A 27,329-nucleotide genomic window follows, 5' to 3' on the forward strand; every position below is an offset into this window, starting at 1 on the left:
AAAAATGATGATGAGGCCAGTCACAATTCTAATTTGTTAAATTAGTGTGCTCTTTGTAGTACAAAGAAACAAACAAAAAATTCCCATATTGCTAAGCCATGAATTAAAAAAAAAACCAAAAACATATTATCACTTGGTACACCAAAACACTGGAACACATCTGAAAACATCAGTAGTATACATTCAATTCAATAAAAGCTAAGGGATTATAGTTCTGCACTGCACAACAATTGCAAACTAATTGGAAATCAAATGAGTAGTGAATCCAAAAAGTTTGTTGTAGTGCTTGCCTGTGTTTCATTCCATGAATTCTTTGAAGCCTTGCTTCCAAACACACAGCACGGAGGCTTTGCTTTGTGCATGCTGCCATCCACACAATACAATTCTGATAAAATTAATGATGTCTGAAATATCGTGGCTAACATTCAAGACAATTTCATATTATGAACTGAAGTGTTTTGACTGCACTTATGAAGTTTTCTGGTCTTATAAGAACATCTTGGTTTAATCACAGAAAACAGAGTCTTAATATTTTCCTACTGTCGTTCCTCAAACTATAAGCATCAAATTAATATGTCTTTGGGTTGTATTTCATTAGAATCTTTGGTTTTTAAAATTGTTGTTAGAGTTGCTGACTTGAGTTTCAGGTTTAAAAAGTTCTCTTAGTATTGGTTTGGGATTAGAACAGAATTTTCAGCTATTTCAGAAGTGGCTATACCATACTGTTGCTGTTTTGTACTGTTATTTATGTGAACCTGTGTTCTTAGAAATGACAGCTATGGAAGAGAACTATAAATCTGCTGTGCAAACAACATTGAATATACACTTTTTGTCCTCCTCCTGCTGCATCAAATATTCATTCTCTATTTAAGTCGTTAAGTATAGTATTTTTTTTTTCAAATGCGCCCACCCAATTTAGCTTGCCACTTTTTTCATTGATTTTCTTCTTTGGGACGTAGCATTGTTTCCTGTATTCCAAGCTGCCCTCAAATTTGCCATGTAGCTAGCCCACGGATGATAGAACTTGTGGTCATTCCTCTCCTACTGTCTCAGTGCTGGGATAACAAGCATGTACCACCATATCAGGTTCTACACATTGCTAGGAACAGAACTATGGTTTGGTATATCCTAGAGCAGCATTCTAACAACCGAGCTATGTCCTCAACACCTGCTTTCATATTTAATAAGAGTTTAAATTATATGTACAAAAGAGTTGTTTTTGACATAAATGTATTTATAATTTTTTAGTTGTCAATGTTTAATTTTACATATATATACATATATATATATTTTACATATATATATTTACATATATATATATAATTTTACATATATATATATATATATATATATATATATATATATATATATATGCACCTAGGGTCACATAAACATTTCTCCAGCTAAAAGAGGTCAAGTGTGAAAAAGGTTTAAGAATATTCAAACTTCCAGGAGCTGAAACTTAGCTATACTTCTAGTAATAATAAGGTAAACAGTCCTTATAAATGTCCTGAGATTCTATTAATTTACAGTTTATTTCATTTATTATGTTTATAAACAATCAAAATTAATGACTAGCTTATACTTACATCCAGTCTATATTTAACATATTTTAATACTTTTTTTCTTTTTGAGATTATAATTTAATTACATTCCCCTCTTTTTCCCTCCCTTCAAACCCTCTCATTTACTCTTCCTGCTTTCCTTTAAATTCATGGCCTCTGTTTCCACTAATTATTAATAACCCTGGAACCATTATTTTGTGTAATTAATTATAAAACCATTTTCTAATCTTCACTTAAATGATGGTGCCCTTTTTTAAATCTGTAATAAATGGAATCATTTCTCCAACAGGACAAGCATCTGTGCTGTGATTTTGTTACCTTATTTTACAGGTGGTTTGTGTTTGTGTGTGTGCACGTCTATGTGCGTGTGTTACTTTGGTGGACATTGCACTGTCCACGTTATCTTTCTTCTGAGAGTTATAACAGCAGACAATCTTCTTTGAGCCCCTCAAAGACTTTCTCAAGTGGAAGATCCTCACCCAAGGTAACCTTCTTCCCTGGATATAAATGAAGAGCATAGTGGAAGCTCAGCTTGGCCTTATTCAGACAGACCTTGAAACTTCTCCTTCTATCCCCTCTCACCTTTGTCCCCACTCTATTACAAGTGTTAGCCCCAAGGATGCATCGTCATAAATATCCTAGATTCTGGATGTTATTCCAGTCAATTTTCAGAGTAATCCACCCCACCTGAAGTTACTTATTACTCTGGGTTATTTAGCTAGATGATGAAGACAGGTATTTAGGTGCTCATTCAACTCCAACCCTTTTCACAGTTACCCCCTAAGAGCAGAGCCTCTCAACCCACATGGCTGATTCAGAGCATATCTTTCAATCTTTAATATATGTTCAAATTCTATCTATTCATAAAGCACTTTGGTGAACAGCCAAAGTTTCACTGGATTTAGTCCCATTGAAATCATCACAGAACTTCTTCTTTTTTTCCATTTTTTAAAATTTTATTTTATAATTTAATTTAATTTTACATATCAGCCACGGATTCCCTTGTTCTCCCGCCTCCTGCCCCCTCCTTCCCCCCAGCCTACCCTCCATTCCCACCTCCTCCAGGGCAAAGACTCCCCTGAGGATTGAGTTCAACCTGGTAGATTCAGTCCAGGCAGGTCCATTCCCCTCCTCCCAGGCTGAGCCAAGTGTCCCTGTATAAGCCCCAGGTTTCAAACAGCCAACTCATGCACTGAGTACGACCTTACGCCTGTCAGAATGGCTAAGATCAAAAACACTGAAGACACCTTATGCTGGAGAGGATGTGGAGCTAGGGAAACTCTCCTCCACTGCTGGTGGGAATGTAAGCTTGTACAACCACTTTGGAAATCAATATGACACTTTCTCAGAAAATTGGGAATCAATCTCCCTGAAGACCCAGCTATACTACTCTTGGGCATATACCCAAGGAATGTTCAATCATACCACAAGGGCACTTGCTCAGCTATGTTCATATCAGCATTGTTTGTAATAGCCAGAATCTGGAAACAACCTAGATGCCCTTCAACTGAAGAATGGGTAAATAAAATGTGGTACATATACACAATGGAATACTACTCAGCAGAGAAAAACAATGACATCGTGAGGTTTGCAGGCAAATGGATGGATCTAGAAAAAATTGTCCTGAGTGAGGTAACCCAGACTCAGAAAGACAAACATGGTATGTACTCACTCATAGGAGGATACTAGATGTAAAACAAAGATGACTAGACTGCTACTCACAACTCCAGGGAGGCTATCTAGAAAACAGGACCCCAAGAAAGACACAGGGTTCGTCCAATGACAGAGAAATGGATGAGATCTACATGAACAATATGGACATGAGAGGGGGTAATGAAAGGCAAGGTTCGAGAGAAAGAGAGCTTAGAGGAGCGGGAGATCCCAGCTGGATCAAGAACAGAGAGGGAGAACAAGGAATAAGAGACCATGATAAATGAAGACCACATGAGAATAGGAAGAAGCAAAGTGCTAGAGAGGTCCACAGAAATCCACAAAGATACCTCCACAATAGACTGCTGGCAATGGTTGAGAGACAGCCTGAAATGACCTGCTCTGGTGATAGGATGGCCAAACACCTTAATTGTTATGCTAGAAACCTCATCCAATGACTGAGGGAACCAGATGCAGAGATCCACGGCCAGGCCCCAAGTGGAGCTCCAGGAGTCCAATTGGCAAGAAAGAGGAGGGTTTATATGAGTGAGAATTGTTGAGACCAAGATTGGATAAAGCACAGGGACAAATAGCCAAACGAATGAAAACACATGAACTATGAACCAATAGCTGAAGAGCCCCCAACTGGATCAGGCCCTCTGGATAAGTGAGACAGTTGATTAGCTTGATCTGTTTGAGAGGCATCCAGGCAGTGGGACCAGATCCTGTAATCACAGAACTTCTTAATTATGGACATACAGCAAGCAATTCAACTTCTAATTCAATTATTCTTCCCATGTTCATGCCCTAATTACTCTTCTTGTTTCTATGAAGCTTTATTTTAGTTCTCCAGCAGTCAAAGTGCCCGGTTGTTCTGATTGTATGCATACATTAGGTGTAGTTTATAAGCATGACCTAGGAGTGCATTGTTAAGTACCTTCCGCCTATGACTTGGGCATTATATTTTATCATCCACATCTGTTCAGATTTACTTCAAGAATCTCTGTCACACTTTAACTGGATTTGTATTATCTGTAGCCTGACAGCTCTCGAAATAAGGTTTTAAATATAAAAGCAATTTCTAAGACCTCGGCAGGATTGTAACAATAGATCCATTTGCTTGTGGAATTAGCATCATACCTCAACACTGTCAATGCGTCTGCATAAGCTAGGGAAAACATATCTTGATTGGCTTGGGTACTTCAGATCTCAAAATAATGGTACTCTGCACGCATCATATCTAATAAACATATCTCCTTCCAAGAAGCATTGCTTCTGGAGGAAATAAACTGTCATTTGTAATATGTGTTGATTGTCCAGATCCCCTATTCAATGAACAATGTGGGTGGCTTTTTTTTTAAAAAACAGTTTTAGTCTGCCATTTTTCACATTTATTTTCCTGAAATAGAATTCTCTAAGAGCAAGGCACAATCTGCATGGCCAAGTGCCCTGTGATCTGGGAAGTATTTTACCAAAGCTGCTGCAGCTGCTTTTACAGGAAATGGGTGGAGAAATTCTTTTAAATTAATTCTTTGGGCTGTTCTGAACCCAGACCCCATCCCACCTTCAGACGCCCCCTCTGTCCTGGACAGTAGCAGAGCTGTTTGAGTTTGGACTCAGCTCTCAGCCTCTCATGCTGGTGTCTTCTTTCTTTTCCCCTCTTTTTTCCTTTCTCTTTTTCTCTTCACTTCTCCCTTTCTTTCCCTTTATTTTTTTTCTTCTTTTCAAAGCCCCATTGTTGCAGTAGCCGAGCAATGGGCAGGGACAGAGGAAGTCTTTGAAAAGTGACCTAGCTCTGCTTTGCCATGGAGCTGAGCAGCGCTGAGCAAAGCCCACCTCACATCAGTCTAAATCACACTGCCGCGAATGAACTTTTAAACAAATGAGCTGCGTGTTTTCCTCTAATGCTTATTACGGGCTGTGCACTGAGGCTGCCCCGATTTCAAAGGCTTTTCAATTCCTGTACAGAACTGGGAGGCTGTGGCATGATTTTTTGATGAAAAAGCACCACTGTTGGGACAGGCAGGCAGCTTGGGCTTGACTCAAAGGCCTCTGAAAGTGACAGGGAACAGCACAGGGGATGGCTGTGGCTACCAGCTGCTCAAGAAATTAATATAAAAGAGGCTTTCCTCTGTCCCCTACTGCAAATATTTTCTTTTGCAAGAGGAATCCTTGGAACTTGTCATACACATGAATTCACTTTCAACTCCAAGGGACCAACTTTCATACCTGCCTTTGGCATCTCTCTAGAATTTAGACATTTTAATAACCGTCTGATTCAAGGGAAAAGAAACTATCTCTTTTATTTCTTTTCATTTCTGACTGCAGTTAAACCTTTCTAATTCTGCTTTTTCTAATTTGACATTTATTAAGCATTCCTATGGGATTTGTAGTTATCTTTGATTTTATTCTTTTCATTTCCCCCCCAAAAGGATTTGCAAAAGCACAGATATAAAATGAAAATATTTGAGTTAGGAATACAAATAATTTTTTTAAACAGTGGTTATCACATGAAAGGACTCTTCCCTGGGAGCTTCAATCAACATGATTTGGCGAAGACTTTGGCATGTTAATTGGAGTCATTCTGATCTGCTCAACAGCAGAACTACTCTTGGTGGCCTTGATTAGGAGAGGTCAAGTTACATTCTCCACCAAAAGTGATGAAGCTGTATCTTCAGGAAAATCTTATAATATGTACTCTCCACTCATTTATCCTGGCTATTACCTCTTTGATGAAATTTACTGAGATTTAATGTAGAAATTTAGGATAATTTATAAATTCTGAGCAAATAGAAAAAACCGCAATTATTTGAAGAAGAGTATGGGGAAATTCAATATTTCTAAAACTGGGATATCAAAAATGTCGTCACCTTAACATGTAGGATTCATAGGGATGGAGTCAGACAAATGTGGATTTATTGTTGACTTTGTTACTAATGCTAATTTACATCTACTCTGTGTCTCCCATTTTAAGCAAAGTGGGGAAGAAGATTCATGTAGAAAAAAGTGAAGTATTCATTATTATTTCATAATCGAGTTTGGCTCTATTTCTCCTTAGAATTAAACATCTTTAAAGTCATATTTCAGATGTACTTTGATAAAGTGCCCAAAAGGAGTTTATCCCTGAAACAACACTGTCCACCATCTCCAGAATCATTCTGAGGAGTCATAATATCAAAGCTTTATACAATTGTTTTTCACTATACAGTTTTGGCAGCATTGGAAATTAGCTCTGTGGTGAAGGACTACCTTAGCATATACAAAACCTTAGATTATACCAGATCAACACCTGGTAATATTTACATAAAGTATATTACCTTTATTTTAAGTATGCAGCAGGATGAACTCTGACAAACATAGAAGCAGATAAACCAGCAACTGTCTTCCCATCAGTTCCCAAAATAATTCCAATACATTTCCCTAAGTTTGTTCCTATTTTTTTGTGACTGTACATTAACATTCAAGTGTGATCTACATTCTTTCAATGACAATTTTTTTGATGCCAGAGGTTTTTAGATACATTTTAGTTATGTCAGAATTTATATCTTCATCTGTGTCTGACTTTAACCATTCAAGATATTGTTGTAAAAATATATTCATACTCTTGTGTGTTAGAAGGCCTAATTTAGGACTAGTGTTCACAACATGTGGACAACACATCAATTTACTAGATATCTTAATTTATTCTATCTTGGGAAATTCTGAATAAAAATATTTTAAATTTTTGTGCAGTTTTATTTGTGGGCATATATTTTTTTGTTTCTCTGGGGTAAATACATAGGAATAAAATGCTAAGCCAAATAAAATGTATCCATTTTGGTTCAAAATGCAAACTACCAAAAATGTTCTAAGATGACTATATCATTTCAGTGGTCATTGTAAACTGTCAACTTGACAAAACTCTCGAATCACCTTAGCGATGGGTTTACAGGCAAACCTGTGGGGATTATCTCAATTGTCTGTAAGTGAGACTCGAGGACCTGCCCATTGTAGTAGCACCATTCCATGGCTTGTTTTTAGATATGACGAGAATGACAGATACGAGAAAGCTTCGCATAAGAAAATCTCAGCAAAGTGGTTACCTAAACAAGTCCTTCATCATGACCACATCAATCCACATGCCAACATGGAATGGAAAAAAGTCTCATATGATTCCACACTTAGATGAAAAGCTAGAGAAAATTTTCTAAGAGAGGAAGAACCAGTTTTCTTCAGAGATAAGCCCCCGATTGCCAATTGGCTATCCAATTCCAACTGGTCAGAGCTATATAAATTTTATATATATATATATATATATATATATATATATGTGTGTGTGTGTGTGTGTGTGTGTATACATATATATACATCTTACACATATATATGTTTAAGATGTATACATATATGTATTTGTTAATGAAAATTAAATGTATGTAAACATTTATATATATAAATGAGTATATGTAGCAACAATAATTAAAGAAGAGGAGGTCATAAACTGGAGAGAGAGAGTAGGACAAACATGAGAGGAGTTGAAGTGAGAAGAAGGAATGGTGGAAATGATATAAATGCATTACCTATTTTTGGAAATCTCAAAAAATGGATATGTAGATAAAATTGTTACTATTATGTGCATTAACATCAAATAAAACTTCAGAAGAATTCCCATAGGACATAGATAATATAGATGACACAGTATAATATATTTTAAAAGTAATAGGTAAAACAAGTAAAAGGAAATAGTAACAACAGTGCCTATAGGTGGTGGCTTGTGTATACAGGGGCAATACAAAGGCCCTTTCTGGCAAAACTGTTCTTAGATTCACTGTGAGCTCAGATAATATAACAGAGACTATCACTGCCACCCATGTCCTTTAACTAAATTCAAGAGATTATCACATCTGCTTTTCCTTGCCTCATATCAGAGAAGCAGGCATAATTATGGTCTTTATACATTTCCTGTTGATGTGGATGACAAAGATAGAAAATTGTACATAATAATTGAACACAATGCAAAACCGCCTCTTCCAAAGCCTTCTTCACCTATTATTCAGAGTTGATGATGGCACAGCCTTTAGTCACCACACTTTCTTTCCATCTTCCAAAGAGAAGAAAGGCAAACAGACAAAACTACATTCAATTCAGAACAGAGCCCGGGAAACTAGATAAATGAACGACACTAATGATAACACATACCAATTACAGGAGAAATCATTTTACTCAGAATTCATGAAAACTTCCTGTGACTTGAACAGCGCATCAGACATTAAGGATTTCTCCTGCTTCTGTGGTACACTGAGGTAGATAGCTGCTGCACCAGCAAATATTTTGCCATAAAGCATCATATGCTGATACAGACATGAGCCAAAATGTTATTTTATGTCAGCTTGGGTATCCAGACATGGCTTCATGGGAAAGTAAGTGAGTCAATGGAGTTTTAAAACTGAAAAGAGAGAGAGAGAGAGAGAGAGAGAGAGAGAGAGAGAGAGAGAGAGAGAGAGAGAGAGACAAAAAGAAAAGAAAAAAATCAGGAAAAATATATAAAGGATATTTTGGACAAAAGCTGTCCCAAGGAACTGACTAAAGAGCTGGCATAAGGAATCTTTAGAATAAAAACCTGAAATAAAATAGGATGCATAGGGAGGTCTTTGGAATCATGTCAAAGAGCAGTTCATAGGTTCAGATAAGGACAATAAACTGCAAGGAATGGAAAGAGTTTTGGGAATGTGGACGGGGTGTTCATCACATGAGTAGGGTTCAAGTTCATTAGATTAAGGAGAAAATAAATAGAAAACAGACAAGTGGGTGGCAATAATGTTATTATAGTTAAAAATAAGGCTATCACAATTTAAGATAGTGGCAATAAGACTTTAAAACATTGCATGCATTAGAAAAATATTCAGAAGCTAAAACTTGTAAGGCATGTTCACTGTTTAGCTATGGAAAATAGACAAAATTACATAGGCTGTTTTGTTTCAACATTCTGATGAAATGAATGGGTTTTTAAATCATCAGCCTATAATCTGATTTAGATTATCAGGAGGTGAAGTAGCCAGGAGAATACCCTTCCCTAAAGACAGTAATATGAAAGGAATTGGACACAGAAGAAAAGCTATTACAAAGTACTGAAATGAACTTGATGAGAGAGTTGGGCCAGATCTGTCCCAAGGCTGTCCATTGCAGCAGGTACAAGCAAATTTGGTAAGGATCTGATCACGAAGAATTATGAAAATACTTACATCCTAGCTGTGAGCATGAAACTTAATCAAACCAATGGACGAGAGAAAACAAAGACATAGCAAACCTGGATCACTGCTGTCAGAAGCCTGCTGTGCATCTTGAACAGGCTAAACTCACATGTTATGATGTCAAGAAATCAGGGTTTCAATTTTGCTTCTATCCCGAGAAAAGCTTTACATCTTTGACCGAAAATGAGCCACTGCTGAATGACTTAGTCAGTCATAAATAAAAAATATGAATGTCTGTTTTATAAGGTTACTGTGAAAAGTAAAACAAATAAGTAGAATAAAGATAAAAAATTCATGTTTTTAAACATCACTCATTAAATTATGTACCAAGATCAAAGTGGAAATATAATAAACTGTTAAGATAAACATCTACATTTCCTTAAATTAGAACTAGTGATAATTACATTAAATCTCATTTCAATTTAGAAAGACATTCAAATTAAACAGCAATGCAGCAGTAATGTGTCTTGGTTTGAGGTATGAATACAACTCGAGATTTTGGAATTTTTTGCAATCAGAAAATATAAAAAGACAATTTGGTTTGGGGTGTAGAACCACCTCTGACATAAATATACTTACAGTGTTTCCCAACTTTTAAACTCTTATCCAGTTTTCATTTGGCTATGCTTAGCAACTGACCTTCCATAAACATTCCATGCCACCTTAATAATTTGACACATTCTTAACTAAGTATTGCTTTCAAAATTCTTTTGAGCAATAATTTTAAAAGACACACAGTCAGGACTTCATTTCTGGCATGCTACAATTTGGTTGAAAGCTTCTGTCTTTTGAAAGGTTTGGTTTACTCTTACTCTGATATCAAGGGGACCTTTTGTCAGAGATTTAAATATTCCATCATATAATGGAAAAGGTATATACATACTGGTTTTTCCTATTTATATGATGAGAATAAATTTCAAATTGGAGTGTAAATTGTATCTTTTTAATCTGTTTGTGCAAAAGATCCCAAATATCATGGAAATCTCATTTCTGATTTTTTTGGTTGTTGTTTGTTTTTTATTTGTTTGTTTTTGCTACTTTTCTGTTCAGTTACCTATTTATCTACTTCTTTTTCCAGACTAAACACAGCACAACTACTTAATTTTATTTTCTAGCTCATTTTCTTTATTGTACTTCAAGCAGGGAAATTTCTCATTCTGAATGTAGCATCTCCATATGTCTTTGAGATTTATTTGTATGCCTGCCAAATACATGTTTGTTTTCCTTTTATTGATACATCTTTAATTTTACCAGTATTATTAGCAAGATGTTCTCTCTCCATAAATCTTGATGATTAACTGAATATAATAATTATATCATTAGACTCACGTTGAAGTCTAAATAATAGGATAATATTAGTAGAATAACAAAAATTCTTAACCCAATAATTAAACCCCCCATTTACACCCTCCACTCCTACCTCCTTTTGTAAGAGGTCTAGCTCATTTTCATATGGATGCATAATTCATCTTTTGGTTTTGATTTTGCTTATGGTGCTAGGATTTATATATTCAATGATGTTCTTATAAAGTATTATTTAAATTCCAAGTGGAATTATGCACAGTGATAACATTTTCTCGATGCAAATAGAGTTTCTTCTCAAACGGGGAACTCTTAAAACATTGGAAGTATTTCATCAATGATAGAATTAGGACACTAAATCTAATTTTGTGTTTTCAGTTTCACTTGAGGGTTAGCTAGAGAAGAGTAAAGTAACATATAAGCAAAGGAAATAATTATTTGTGAATTTACACATGCTAGAAAATTATAGGAGTCAGATCAATGCAAAGTTTATTTTGTATAGCTATCTAGCAGATATAGTAGACAAACAAAATTTAAAAAATAATTAAAAGTTGTATTTAAAATAAAATGAGAATTTGTTGCCCACTCAGAGAATATGAATCCAAAGGATATTAAGTCTCTCTAGAAGCTAGGTAGCTGGAGATGCTTGGCTCTAAGCAAAATAATTATGGATCTTGGTAGGCTTTAAGAAGGCAATTTGAACTGATTCTCATCAATCTATCCATCGTTGGTGAAACCTTTACATGTTGCCACAACCCATTTTATTCAGCTCAGATTCGAAGTGCTTAAGAGCAAGCAGTAAACACACTCTGAAGTGAGCAGAAGTATGCGTCAAATTACAAAGGCCTGTCTCTGCCTCTGGATAATAGTGGTCCCCTATTCTGCTACTTCTCTTACATTGTGGTACATCATGGTTCATAAGGTCTCTTTGTTTTGGGAAGACACTCAAAAAATTGCTTGTGCCTGTTGGGGGAGTGTGTCTGTGAGGTCATTTTCCAGCATAATTAAAAAAAAAAATTGCACCACGAGGCAGTTTATAATCCAAACTTTGTACATAAATAACATCATTTAATTCTAGTGAAGGGAATTATTATTCACTTTATCTGAACAAATTTCACTGACTTTGTGGCTTTCTGTAGCCTTTATCTAATATATATATATATATATATATATATATATATATATATATATATATATATATATATATATATTCCTCAAAAGAATGGGATTCTGCATTATGTCTTCTGAGAGAAAGTAGCTTTTGAGAACTTAAACATACTCCTCCTCCTTTTTTTGCTTGCATATCAAGTTAGACTTTTGTTATGCTAGACTCCTGGGTGCAGCTCTTAACTAACTTGGAAATAAGAGTCCACCACCTCTAATCTGTAGTAAATGTTAGGATACGGTAAGAATTAAAAGGCATACCGAGTATGCCCACAGCTTTATAATGGGCTCAGTAGCTCTCGCTGAGTGATGCCTGTGTTCCAGCACTCAAGTCCAAACAAATGTTTCCACTGCACTGAATTGATTTCCTTCCTTCTGTTTCAGTGTTGATACTTACGGTTTTGGTTGTGGTGGGGGAGTTGTTTTGTTGTTACTGTTATTGATGTTTGTTTTATAATATTGTTTTATAAATGTTGAGGAAAAGCTTGTCTTTCATTTGCTTAGAAAGTCTTACTTTCCTTTAATTTCAGCCTTTACCATTTACCTTCATTGTCTGGTCATATTCCACAGAAGGAAGTTGGAAGTAGAACTGAAGAGAGGTGTGTCCACTGGCCTGTGTTAGAATAGCTGGGGCTCTAGACCCTGTACTGTAGCACAACACGAATGTCCTCTGGCCTCCTGGTTGAGTGAGATGGACACAAAATGAATAGAGATTTGGAAGAAAGGTGGGAAATAGTAATTTTTCTATCTATAAGTTCAGAGAAATGCAGCCATACTTCAGCCTACATGATTAAGGATTCCAAATTTTTAAGGTGACAACTCTTCCTATTATATTCCACACATATTGGTCAATCATATTTTTTAACAAAATAAGTATATACATTTTTAATACTTAATTTAGAATAGTTAACATAGTTTTTGTTTACTATTCAGAGTATATACTTAGTCTAAACGCTCAAATGCTCTTTAAATTTTAGTTTTTAGAACAAAAGTGGATTTCTTGCTTGGCATAATTTTACTCATTATTTGAAATACTACTGTCTCCTGTATTAAGCTTTTGGTTCTCTGGAGTATACATTAAGAAAAATTTTAGGAATATATGATAGCCACAGCTTTACACACTTCAGCTCCACAATAGGATTAAGCCTGATCAATCTACAATACTCATGATAGTGAATAAATGACTACACTTTTCTGTGCATCTACATGAGCAGATATACAAAGAGACAAAATCATTGAAGAAAACTTACTCTATATTGCTGTGGAATGACCCTTCTGTACACTGTGAAAATATATGACTCTCACTGGTTAATGAAGAACTGACTGAACAGTAGTCAGTCAGGAAGTAGAGGTGGGACAGGCAAACTGATAATGCTGGGCGGAAAAAGGGCGAAGTCAGAGAAGATGACAGCAGACACAGAGGAAGCGGGACATGCAGAAAATGAGGTAACAAGCCATGATCCGTGTGGCAGAAGGTAGATAAGGATTATGGATTAATCTAAAATGTAAGAGTTAGCTAGCAACAATCCTGAGCTATTGAGTGAGCATTTATAATTAATAATTTATAATTTAGTCTCCATGTTGGTTCTTTGGGAACTGGCAGGAGGGTCAGAAACTTCCACCCACACTATATGACTTAATTTCCTTACAAAACACAAGTTGAGAAAACTTGATATTTGAGAGAATTTTGAAATATTGAAAGTTATCACTATTTCTTCTTCAAGTCAAACATTATGTTGGGTCCCAGAACAATACCACAGATGAACAATTCAAAGTTCAAAGCATTGCTACAGTCTTTTAGGTTATCAGCTTTGAATACTGATAACCAGAGCTATTATGTAGCTTGTTCTTCGTAGGCCTCTACCAGTTCCTCTTAGTATAAGGCTTTAAAGTTTCTCAGAAAAAGAAACGTTAAATATTCACAGACTGCTTTCTAAAAAGTCCCATAATAAGAAGCCCTGGAATGAGGGACAGGAACTTTTCTCTGTCTCTCCTGTGGAATCATATTAAAAGTATGCACAGGAATAGAGAGACTAGAGCAGGGAGGGAGAGACAGAGAAGCTAAAGATCCTAAGATAATAAAGTGGAGTATTACTGTGTCCCTTTCCCTTTCCTTCTGATTTCTGTAACCAAATGTGTAACTAAATAAGGTGATGGTCTGGAAATACCACTAGTATAAATCAAAAGATTGTGACAAAAGGTTTTCACACCTAGCAAGGAATGGGTACATTGATAAGAAACAAAATGATTAGGCAGCTATTATTGTATTTTAGCTCAATAGTACAGGAAATCTATGGCCCCACAATTTGTCATACAAGGACTGACCTAGGATTCTCAACTTCGTTCTTTACTAGACTAGAATGAGGTGCCCTAGCCTATGCACAATGGGTAATGTGACCAAAGACTACAACACTAATCTCAGCCAGATGTGTATGAGACTCCTGCATGTGGGTTTTATGCCCACATGGAGAGCCTGGAATTCTCCCCGCACAGGGAATTAGTGCAGTATACTTCCACATTCTTAGCGAAACCGTTTCAAAGTAGGACTGTGAGAAGTTCAGAATTTCAGCCCTGTACAGAAGTATGAAACTACATCTCTATTCTGTGGTATTAGTCTTGGCTAAGTCAGGAAGCAGAGCAAGGAACTCTGCTTTTTAATAGGAAGGACGTTTGAGGCAAAGTCCATATACCCTTGATTGTCAGTCTCAGCTACTGCCTTGAGTGTCAGAACCAGGCAGGAGGGGAAGGTACACTGTTTCTATTTTTACACTTTTCTGATAGACTCCATTCTTTTCCTGCTAGAGAGGTACTCAGGGCAGCAATCTAAAGTAGAATCCAGAGAATCTCACAACTTTTGATTACTCAGGTTCAAAGAAACAATTGATCATGACAGTAATTAGGAAGATCTCAAACTAAATGGAAAATGATTATCTATAGATGTCAACACTATACCTGACAGAGACTTCAGAATTATCTGCCAAGATTTAATATGAGTATCATAAATGCCCTCCAGTAGACAATTGTAAAGATCCTTGAATAATAAAAATTGGAAGAGTTCAGAAAAGAAAAAAATTAAATTTGAAGAAGCAAATAGAAAACTGTAAATTGAAAAAAAAAAGGTAATTGAAATAATGGGCTCAGTAGCTTTTTTCCATTGTTCAGATGGTTACAACAGAATAACACAGACTGCATAATTGATAAATAATTACATTGTGCTGCTTACAGATCTGGGGCCTGAGAAGATGAAACTTGAGAAACTTTCAGAACAATATTGGTGAAGTGTTAAAGGCTTCAAAGATGTTGTGTTTTAGATGGCTCTTCACTAGGTGGCATGTCTGAATAATAGTCCTGAGGTTTAGATTTTGCAATGTTTATTATCTACTAACCATTAAGAAAAATTCATGAATATTATTACAATGAACTTATAATACTTTTCTCAGATTTGAAATAGTTTTGAGATTATTATTCTACTCATAAAAGGAGCCCTTCCTGACCTAGTCATCTTCCAAAGGCTCCATATTTTATTGTTTTTTCTTTGGGAGTTGATTTTTAACAAATTAATTTTATGGAACCACTAAATCTGAGCAGATAGGCTCAAAATTAGAATGGAGGAGCTGGAGGCGTGACCAGAGAACTGAAACAACAAGAGAAATTATCCAGGAGAAAAAACAAAGAGGCATTAGGAGGAAAAAAACTCAACAAAATAAATAAATCCCAGAGCCTGGCAGATTCTTCAATTGCTAAATCATAAAATTAGTCCTTGAAGGAAAGAAAAAACAACATCAAAGAGTATTTGAGAAAATAATAGGTGGAAAAATATTGCAAATTTTCAAAGCATTGAACTCTGCCTTATAAAGCTCAGTTAGCGCCAATAAGGGTAAGCTTAAAGAACTCCAAGATGAGGTTCTCATAGCTAAATATCTCCAAACTGATGGCAAACTTGGGAATGTAAAGAGAAAAACAGTGCTTTACCTAGAAGAACAAAGTGAGTGAGCAGAAGTCTCATCAAAAACCACAGAGCTGGGGTGAGGGTTTGAAGCTTCAAACATGCTCAACATTGTCAGGTGTGGCAAGGAAAACCCTGCCTGCTCAGAATCCTAATCCCAGAGAAAACAATCTTTGTAAATATCTTTTTCTATGGAAAATTTTCTTGAAATTTCCACAAACACATTTACACACATTTGAAAAGTTTTATAACCTATTTTATTAGATTCATGGTCATTATTAATGTATACTAACTATAAAAATATCTGGAGTCCACCATGACATTTCCAAATATGTATGCTGATGGTAGCCCCCTCTCTTGTACCATTCCCTGCACTCCACTTTCCTTCTCTTGTTCTGATACCTTTCCTGAGGGGAATGTCTTCAATTTTGGGTTAACACACAGAGAAGAGGGTTTTATTATGTTACCTTCTCTTGTTCCTTCTCCATTCCATGAGCCTTTTCCCCTGACATGGTTCCCTTCCTATTTTTTTTTTTTCTGGTGTGTGTGAGTGGACTCGTGTTTGCTAGTGCAAATACAAATGGGGGTGGAGGCCAAAGGTTGGCTTTCTTTCTCGATCACTCTATACATATTTTCCAAGATGAGATAGTGGTTTAGCTAATTGGCTCCCTGCAAACCCCAGGGGTCTTCCTGCCTCTGCCTCTGCAAAGTTGTGTTTGCAGGATTGTGCTGCCACACCTGACTTTACACTAGTGTAGCAAGCACTGACTGAGCCATCTCCTCAGCCCCTTCTTCTACTTTTATGTAAACATTCATAGGAGAGATAATGTGATATTTGTTTTTCTGAGTCAGGCTTATTTTACTTAAGATAATTCCCTAGAGTTTCATTACTTTCCTGTTAATATCACAATATCTTTTTTTCTGAAAATATTCCCTTTGCCACATTTTCCTTATCCAACCATCTGTTGATGGATATCTAGGATGGTCCATTTCTTGAATATTGTGAGTAGTGCAGCAATAATCATTGACTTCCAGGTGTCTGAATTAGAACCTATCAATTAGACATGAGATTGTCTAGATAAGGAAACATTAAAGTGTATGAATATATACAAATAGAATGACTAAAGACAGTTCTAGAAACAGATGGTAATGACTAAAGACCTGATGATTGGTATAAAAGAAAGAATATTACCAACAAAAATATGAATATATCAAACATTCTTTCCTTGAGATTTCTATATTATGTTTGATGGTTATAGAAAAACTTTATAACGCTCCACAATATGAGTCAAAATATATGAAGAAAAATAAAGACACATACTATAAATGAAGTAGGCTGAAATGCCATAATGGGGATTCAAGGTTTCCACATTTCATTGGAACTGATGAAATGACAGCACTAGTCACACACACACACACACACACACACACACATACACACACACCCCTCTATCTATATCCATATATATATATATATATATATATATATATGATTATTTTAAAAATCATACAAAGTAATATGTTTGAAATACAAAAAAACTGAACTAGAAAAATTTTAAATAATCTATTTGAAGATGGTAAAAATAAAAAGACAAATGGAAAAGAGAAAGAACAAGAGAAAACCAATGGCATACTCAATCATTCTAAACCATTATCATGCCAATAATTAAACATAAATCACTTAAGTATAACAATAGAAAGACAGAAGTTGGTGGCAAAACTAATTTAAGAAAAACATACTGTAACTTATGTAACAAGACTGGACTGTTGGGACGTTGAACTAAAGTGGCAAAAAACATATAAACATTGATCAAAAGAATAATATTTAAACTAATTAAGATGTGTTTAAGAGTAAAGAAAATTATCAGAGGAGGAAGATTATATACAATGATAAAAGGATCAGTACACCATGAAGAATGGTAATCTTCAATGAGTATGCATTATGCAATGTAAACAATGTAAAACAAAAGTTAATTAAATCAAGAGAAAAAAATGTATAAAGTCTCAATCATAGTTAAGGATTGCAATGCTGTGCTCTCAAAAATCTATAGAACAACTGGGCATAAAATTAACAATAGAACAAAAGTTAATAGCATCAAGCAGTAGTGTGTAGCCTACACCTCAAGAACAAAAGCAAACACATGTAAATGTTCTTATAAAAGACACAACAAGATATTCTTTCTATCACTCTACACACAACAAACCTCAACATACTTGAAATGATTAAAATCAAATCAGGGTCAGTAAGATCGGTAAGTAGGTAAAGGTGCTTGCTCAAAGCCTAATAATATGAGTTCTGTACCTGCAATGCATATGGTAGAAGGAAAGAAATAATTCCCATGAGTTATCTTCTGATTTTTGCTTATATGTTGTGGCATTACATGCATATGCACACACACACACACTCACACACACACATGTGCACACACACACACGTGCACACACATGCACAGAGAATCACAGGCAATAAATAAAAGATAAAAAAATCGTATCAAGTAAGTTTTGTTTCTAAGTTATAATCAAGTTAGAAATGAGCAATGCAAAGAATATAGGAAATATACAAACACAAAGCATGTACAGAACACACTAGGTCAAGGAAACAAGGGACTATTTGTTAAAGTCCATGAACGTGAAAAAAAAAATACAGTGAAATTCAGGGCATCAACATTTTGCAAATACTTAAAAATTACTGGGAGGGGGAATTACAAAACACTGAAAACATATATCAGAAAAACAACCAATGCTAGAAAAATAGCAACAATAATCAACCCAAACGAATAATCTGAAAAGTATTGCAGAGATAAGAACAAAATTTTTTTGAGTGAATAGCCTGGCTGCAATAGAGAAAAACTGGAAATAACCATGTTCTTCTTTGGTGTTATAAACAAAATTGTTGAATATATATTAATATAAATGAAGAAAATAAAAAAAACAAAGACGGCGCAGTTATCAAAACTCAGTTAGAAGAATTTTTTGACTTGAAAACATGAAAAGAAAAGAAAGGAAAATCATGTGCCACTCTGTATATGTGAAGTTGAAATCTTACATTAAATGAGCTACACCATCTAAATTACTAAAGCAGCATACAGCAAAAAGCAGAAACTTCAATGGATTTTTAACAATTAATGAATACGAATTCATAATTTGAAAAACTCTGCAAAAGAATCCTCAGTTCTAAATGGGCTAAGCAGCATTTTAAACTAAATGTTTTAAGAGTTATCCCTTATTTTGTATAATCATTTCTAAATGTAGAAATTTGTCTAGTTTACTTTTTCAATTTCACAAATTCAATAAAAAAAACTGTTGATACAAAAAGAAAAATTATTGAAATATATTGATTATTGAGTATGGAATCTTACATAAAAGGGGAATAATGAATACAGACAGCAGAGGCATATTCTAAGACATATTCATTATGTTAATAGACAAGATGGATCAATGTGATCTATTGCACTAACATGCTCAAGAGAAAAAACACACGCTTATGTCAATCTATTAGAAATGTATAAAAAGTTGACACAGAAAACATTATAAATTTTCCAAAATAGAAACAAACAGAGAAATCATTCAATTTGGTGGACGTCTAGGCTGGGTCCATTACCTGAAAATTGTTAATAGTGCATCAATAAACACAGTAAATACTGGCTTAAAGAAAAACCTGTATATACTACAAAATTCCTATAATGGGACAGTAAATGAACAAATAAAGTAGTGATAAAATACAGACTGCCCTGTGTTACCTTCATGTTTGGAAGACAACAACAAAGTCCTGGAAAAGATGGTTCAACAAAGAGAACACAGATATGAAAATCAAAATCAGAAACCAGATGTTGTTTCTTGTTAGCCTTAAGTGAAGCTTACAATGAAATATCAGGAACAATTGATCAGACTAGAAAAAAAAGGTAAAAAAATTATAGCCTTAAATGCTAGTAACTATCCAGGGGAACTACACCAGCTCCAGTGAAAGTGTAAAAGTGGGATAGTTTGACACTTACCTCTTAAAAATAAAAATAAATAAAAAAACCCAAAATGCACAATAACCATTGCAATTGCATTCAGGAAACTCTATTAGAAATAAATAAAATTTATGTTCATACATAAAATCTTAAAAAAAAGATTTATTGAAGCTTTATTTACTATATAAATAAAGTAACCAACCCATATAACCTTAAAGGGTCAATGAGCATGGAGAAGATATTTAAAAATCTATATCATGTACATTATGGGTTGTCTATAGGAATGGAAAGGAAAGTGTTTCTATGTTGCAGAATATTTATTGAACTATGCAAAGATGTGCTGCATTTATTTTACTATATAAAGATGTGTTGCATATGTTTAACTATGTAAAGATGTGCTGCATTAGTTTATATTGCAGAATATTTGTTTAACTATGTAAAGATTTGTTGCTTTATTTTTTTTAATGTAATGATGTGTTGCTGTTTTAACTTGGCTGCCTAAGGTACCTGATTGGTCTAATAAAAAGCTGAATGGCCAATAGTGAGGAAGGAGGGATAGCTGGAACTTCTGGGCAGGTGGAGTAAGTAGGAGGAGGAGTTTAGGCTTAAAGAAGAAAGAAAACATAGGAAGAAAATGATACACCAGGGATCAGCCAGCAAGACATGAAAGAACCAGGAAAGTAGGACTTACAGATTGAAAGAAAGGTAAAAAGCCCCAAGGCAAAAATATAGATGAATAGAAACAGGTTAAATTAACTAAAAGAGCTAGTGGGAGAAGCCTTAGCTAAGGCTGAGCATACATAATTAATAATAACTCTCTGTGCCTTTATTTGGGAGCTGGTTAGTGGCCCAAAGAAAATTACAACTACATATTTCACCCAACATGGGGCATAGCACTTGAGCAGCCTGCATGCTAAGTAGAAACAGCAAAATAAGTAAAAATTCCTGCCACAGTGTGAGCACCAACTTTGTAGAGTTGTGGCACATAAATGCAGTTCTCATCAGGATGTAGGCTTAAGGCTCAGCTCTAACTGACTGGAGGAGTGGGTGGAGACAACCACCAGAGCCCCACTGTGGAGAACCTAGCTAGCTCCACTTAGCAGTTTAAGGTTTGGCTCATGCAGTCAGCAAATGCTACAGGTGCACAGTAAAATAGGTCCAGACCTAGAAAAATCCTTAAACAGTTGTGTATAGGTGCTTAGGAAAGAAAAGGAAATGGGTATAGACAATCATAGAAAATTGTAAAGTAATATGTACAAAAACAAACCACATAAAGATGGGAAATATACAGGGACTCTGGATGCTTTATGGTGTTTTGTTGACTTTGAATTTTTTGAATGCTGATGAGCCAATGACAGCTGCTGAGAGACATGGAATTGTAAAAGGAATTACTGTGTTAAACCAACATAGAATCTTTAGGGATATCTTAACTTTAAAATGGAATTCAGAAAATACAATATATTGTACTAGGGGAGAGGTCATGCTTTTGTCTCCACAGGAAATGAAAGGCTGTAGATTCCTTCCAAATTAGTAAAGACCAAATTTGATTGGGGGACACTCTCTGAAAATCTTGGCTACAGACATGAAGAAATAAACCTAGAAAAACTACAAGACAGGTGACATATATACTGATCCCTTCACATGAGAACAGCTCTGAGACTGGATAAGACAGGATAGGACTTGTTGGTTACAAAGTCCTCTGATTTATTATTGCATGACATCCTTTCATATGGCATAAACAGAGGTTTGATTATACAATCCAAACAAACTTATAAAGGAACAGATGTATATTTTACCTGCGCAATCATAAAACAAAAAAATCATTTTAGGCTGCCTAGTGTACAACACACAGTTCATACTTGTGTTAATGCAGATATGTATGTTATCCTTGAAAGTTTGTGTGTTTTCAGAGCAAGGGGACCTGATACCAGTGAAAATGGGTGTGGTCCAGGTGATCCAGCCTTCCAGAGCGCATCTGTTTCAGTTTCCTTAGAGTTCTATTCTCAGAACAATTTTAAGATTGCTAGCTCAGATGGTCCAGCCCCACAGAGTATTCTAGCCAGGACTTCAGATAAGCCTTGCCCTTTCTCATTACACAGAGACTAGATAACAGTTATAGCTAGTTTTTTTAGGACTTGACTATTATCCCAATTTTCTCAGGGACCCCTGGGGATGCTGTCACCCTCAGATAGCAAGAAACAGTCTAGAGAACACAACGCCCAAATTTCCAAATGGTGAGATGGGTGGTTTTTGGTAATTCAGTGGGTTATGGATGCTTATCATCATTTAGTGGGAATATAGGAATATAGGATAAAAAGACAACTATTCATCTCAAATATTTTACATTGATGGATTTTTTTATATTGATACAAATTTAGAGTTATTTTTGTTATACCATATATGTATTTCTACTCTTGTTTAAGGCATTGTATCTATGCAATTCATTTAAAAATCTAAAGTTCTAGTCCTTGAAAACTATTATTACAAACTGTTTAAGATTACTAAAAATGTATGTTAGTAATTAGTCATCTATAACAATCAAACTTGTAGTCATGTAGTATGTTTTCAAGATTAGATACATTTTAGATAGATAGGTGATCTTCAAATGCTGCAGAGACTTACAGAATATGGGATTTAAGATGTTTAATAACTTAAGGTTTTTCATGGCAATGAGACATGTCTGTTCCTGGCAGCAACAATCTACTTCATAAAAGCATGATGGGTACTAAAGAACCTCTATATGAAGTTTGCTTTCATTTGTGGAAAAGTTAGCCATTTGGGCAAGAAACGTCTTTTGCCTCAACTGCTGACAGTATACTGTATAAGCTGGACAAGCAGGACACAAAGGAAAAAGACTGTCAAACTTTGCCAAGACAAAGTGGGACAGTCCTTCAAAATCCATGATTTACAGAAAAGTATGTCAGATATATTAGGCCTGTAGGCCAAATATGGATACCTAAATGGTGCAGAGGAACCTTGGGTAACTGACTGTCCAGGCAGCAGGATGCTTCTGTCATTTCTATAGTTTTGGAAGTTTCTTGCTCTTCACTTCCTGTTTACTCAGGCAATATTATGTCTTTGATGGGTTTCTGATGGAGTTGAAGACTAGGTAGTTATAGTTATAGTTTTCCTTGTTACAAAATTTAGAAAAGAAATTTACATAAGAGATGTAAAGTTTTTTAGATTGAGAAATATAAAAGCTTAAAATCTTTATCTAAGAAAATGTTTTGAGGTCTAGAAAGATATTTTTGGGTTAGTAACACAAATTAGGATAGAAAATAAATTAGGTACACAAGTTTCGGCTCACCAAGGTAGAATAGATTATTGAGAGTTTTCTTTGAATTTGCCAAATGCAAATGGCCTGGATATTGTAAATATAATTCCTACTAGATAATTGTCCATCTTTTTTTAACATAGTGTTACTATGTTAAAGCTGAAATCTTTCTTTTTATTTAGACAAAAAGATGAAAATATTGAAGAACTTTTAACTATGCAAAGTGTTGCATTTGCTTAACTATGTAAAGATGGGTTGCATTTGTTTTTGTAGCAAAATATTTGATAACTATGTAAAGATGGTTTGCATTTGTTTATGTAGCAGAAAATTTGTTAACTATATAAAGATGTGTTTTTTTATGTTGTGGAATATTTAACTACGTGAAGATGTATTGCATTTGTATATTTGTGCAATATTTGTTTAACTACGTAAAGATGCACTGCATTTGTTTAATTATGTAAAGATGTGCTGCTGTTTTACTTTGCCTACCTAAGACACCTGATTGGTCTAATATAAAACTGAATATCCAATAGCAAAGAAGGAGGTATAGGTAGATCTTCCAGGCAGAGAGAGTAAATAGGAGGAAGAATTAAGGGTCTAGGAAGAAAAAAAAAAAAACGGGAGAAAGAAAAGGAGACACCAGAGAGATGCCTGGGGACAGCCAGTCAGTCATGGGGGAACCAAGAAAGTAGGACATATAGAATGAAAGAAAGGTCCAAACCTCTGAAGCAAAACGTAGAAGAATAGAAACAGATAAAATTAAGTTAAAAGAGCTAGTGGGGCAAGCCTAAGCTAAGGCCAAACATTCATAATTAATAGTAAGTCTCCACATTTTTATTTGGGAGCTTGTTGATGGCCTAAAGAAAATCCCAACTATAGATCTACATGTAAAAATATGGAGGAATTTCCAGAGAATTATGAATGAAAAAGCCTATACCAAATCTTGTTTCTTATATGATTTCTTTCACATAATATTATTGAAAAGAAGACATTGAAGAATAGAGAACAAAGCACTGACTTGTCAAGGACTACTGTGTGGGGAGATGGGGGAGGGATAGTGCCATAACATTATTTTAGAATATTGGAAATTATCTTTACCAGACTTTGGATTATACAAATCATAGAATATTAAGGAGAAGATAAATATTACAACTTTTTTTCCTTATGCCACCAACACATTATTAGAATAGATTTTATCAGATAAACTTTAATTCCTGGTCATGTCATTAGTGTTAATTATGAACTTTTGTGAGTCAGTGCCACTTAATTCTAATTTGTACAGAATCATTGCTGAAAAATACCATTCTCACTAAACCTTGAATCATTAGAACAAATCTGCGTGATCAAATGCAGTCAGCTCATGCACTTTTTCCTTGGTTTTCAAAAAGAGAGACAACATACATACATTAGGCTTAGTATTTACTAGTCAGTGTAACTAGTAAGATAAGTTTGGACATGTAGTACATATTTACTGTAGGCAGAAAATTATCATATCTTGAATCCTTTAGACAAAACAAAGCAATGAGTTTAGATACACATCTTTCCAAGTAAGTTATAATACATAAAACAAACAGAGCATCATTTTGTCATAAGTGAAGTAATGTCCTGAAAATGTGAATGTGTTTCGCATGTAGATTAAAATATTTTTTGAATCTATATGTGTATACATAATAACTCTTCCTCTATGTTTGAGTTTAAATTAATCCACTCCAGACCAGAGTTGTCATGATTTTATACTTACTGGCTTTGCATTTTCAAGAGCAGTATTATTGCTAGAATGGAAACTCTTCTATGGATACTTGAAACACAATATGGCATTCAGCACCTTCAAAATGACCCTTTTGTCTCTAACCAAGGTCCACACTAAAGGAAATTAAAGCAAGAAAGTAAGTGGATCCTTCAATTAAGAAAATGATTTGGTAAGCTCATAGTTTGGGTCAATGTATCGAAGACCATAAGGCAATAGCAAAGCTGTTTGCATTTCAGCATTGTTGAAATATTCTCCTTTTTCTTTTATTGAAGCCTAGAGAAAATTGTGCCCTCATTATGTGTAATGGTGCTTGTGAAAAATGAAATTGTATCATTGGATCAAAACAGGCTGCTAAAGTTCTCCAGGTTTTTTCCTCTTCTGTTTTCTCTATGAGGCAAAAGTAATTGCATTCTGTTTATTCTTTGCCTATTCTATGAAACTTATTCTAAAGGTAGTCATACAAAATGCTGGGATGGAAAATAAAGGGTACTTTTTAGACTAGGTGCTATTTAATTAAATATAAAAAGCTAATTTAAAATAATACTATGCTCACAATAATGAGGCAGCCCTGATTGAAGGCCACTAGAATGCTTTTAGCACACGCCTTAGAATGCAGCCCTTGTGCAGAGTAGCTGTCTCCTTACAAATCACGCTACATCAATGCCAGCCTGTGCTGGGAGACACACTTAGCATCATTAGAACTCTCATCTTCTTATTTCTCCTTGATTGGTTAGAATAGCATGGAGTGACTGGAACAGAGTACTCATTTTTCATAATATATCTATATATCCTTAAAGATGCATAAGAGTCAGAAAGAAATATTGTAATATCATATTGTATCTTTTACATTAATTGAGAAGGTAAAATGGTTATATTTTAGAGTCATTTTCATTAAGCTATTAGTTGAAATTTCAGGAACAAGAAAATAAAACCTTATAGTTACTGAACAATGTGGATCAAAATGATCCAAGAGTAAAATCAAAATTTTCTTTGAAATCAAACGCCTTTCCTTCACAGAATCTTTTCCTTCCCCTTCCATCTCCTTTACAGTTACAAATTTTACTATAGCAACAGATCCACACTCTTTTAGTATGCTGTCTAAAATACTCACATATATTTGATGAATCTTGTTTTACTTACTATTATTTATTAAAGTCACTCATCTTTCTTTTGTAGGACTATCATTCAATAACTCAAAAATTGAGCTATAATTGCACAATTAGTTGGATGCCTTCTCAAGAAAATACTTTGAAATGACATTAACATTGTAATTGAATGTCAGAATCCTAGAACTTCTATAATACAAACTTAAAATTTAACATTTCAGTGAAATATATTAAAAAATCCAAAATCATTATTTGTGCATTTTACTTTACAGTTTATCATTGCATGTATGATAATGAGCCTGGGAAGTAGGCCACATTGTCAAACCCACACCAAATCCTTATTCTTACTGTTCGATAGAACTGGTCAAGTGCTTCCTATGGAAAGAAAAATAATATAAATAATATGATCCTTTTCAAGAGATGTGCAACAAATTTGCCTGGCAAAGTCTTCTGGTCCAGGGATGCAAGAATAATGAATTTAAAAGAATGATCTGATAGCCGCTTTTCAATTGCTGTTATATTTGATCCAAACTATTTCAAATCTCCCATTTAACTTCTTGAATAAAAAATTCAAGCTAAAAGCCAGTCTAGTGCAGGGGAAGAGCTGCTGCAGGCCGAAGCGAGGCCAGTGGGCTCTATTTTTGAAGCAGCCTTTTATTTCTGCATCTCTGATATCCAAGGCACAGCTTTCAAAAAACACATCTCTTGCGACTCAGTTGCTTTTATCTTTCCGGTTTTATCAAAGGAGTTAAATGGAAGGGATTCTGAAACTCCAATTTAGCTTTTATTTTTCAATAAAAAATGACAGCCGAAAAACAGTGTAGCCACAGGAGAGAGAGAGCAACCTGCACAGAAGGGTAAGGGCCTGCTGGGCCAGACTACAAAGTGTTTGGAGAGCGGACTTGCGGGGCTTCTTAAATACCTTGGAGAGACACTGTGACAGGAGGACCAATAATAGTCCTCAGCCTTCCGTTCACCAGAGCACTTTCTCCCATCCTGAAATCTTATTTAAAGGACTATAAAAAGGAGACTATTAGAATACGATTTTAGAATGCTCTAATGTGGTTGTTTTAGTTTGGCATTCCTTTTCACCAAAACTTTTTTTTTCTTATCTTTGTTTAAAAAAATAAATTTTATTATTAAAAACAAATTTGAGAATAAGTAAAAATACCACTCACCAAAATTACCCAGACCCAAAATCTATATATAAAAAAATGAAACAAGGCAAAGCTTTTTCTTCTTATAAACATTGATTTCATACCTTCAAAAATGATACGGAGATAGAGTTTTAAAATTATCCAAGGGTTGTAGAATTCTGTTAAATCAAAGACATATGGGGACACATATCTTAGGGCTTCTATTGCTGTGATGAAAGACTATGAGCAAAGC

Source organism: Peromyscus eremicus, chromosome 2 (assembly GCF_949786415.1).
Source record: "Peromyscus eremicus chromosome 2, PerEre_H2_v1, whole genome shotgun sequence".
Taxonomy (NCBI): domain Eukaryota; kingdom Metazoa; phylum Chordata; class Mammalia; order Rodentia; family Cricetidae; genus Peromyscus; species Peromyscus eremicus.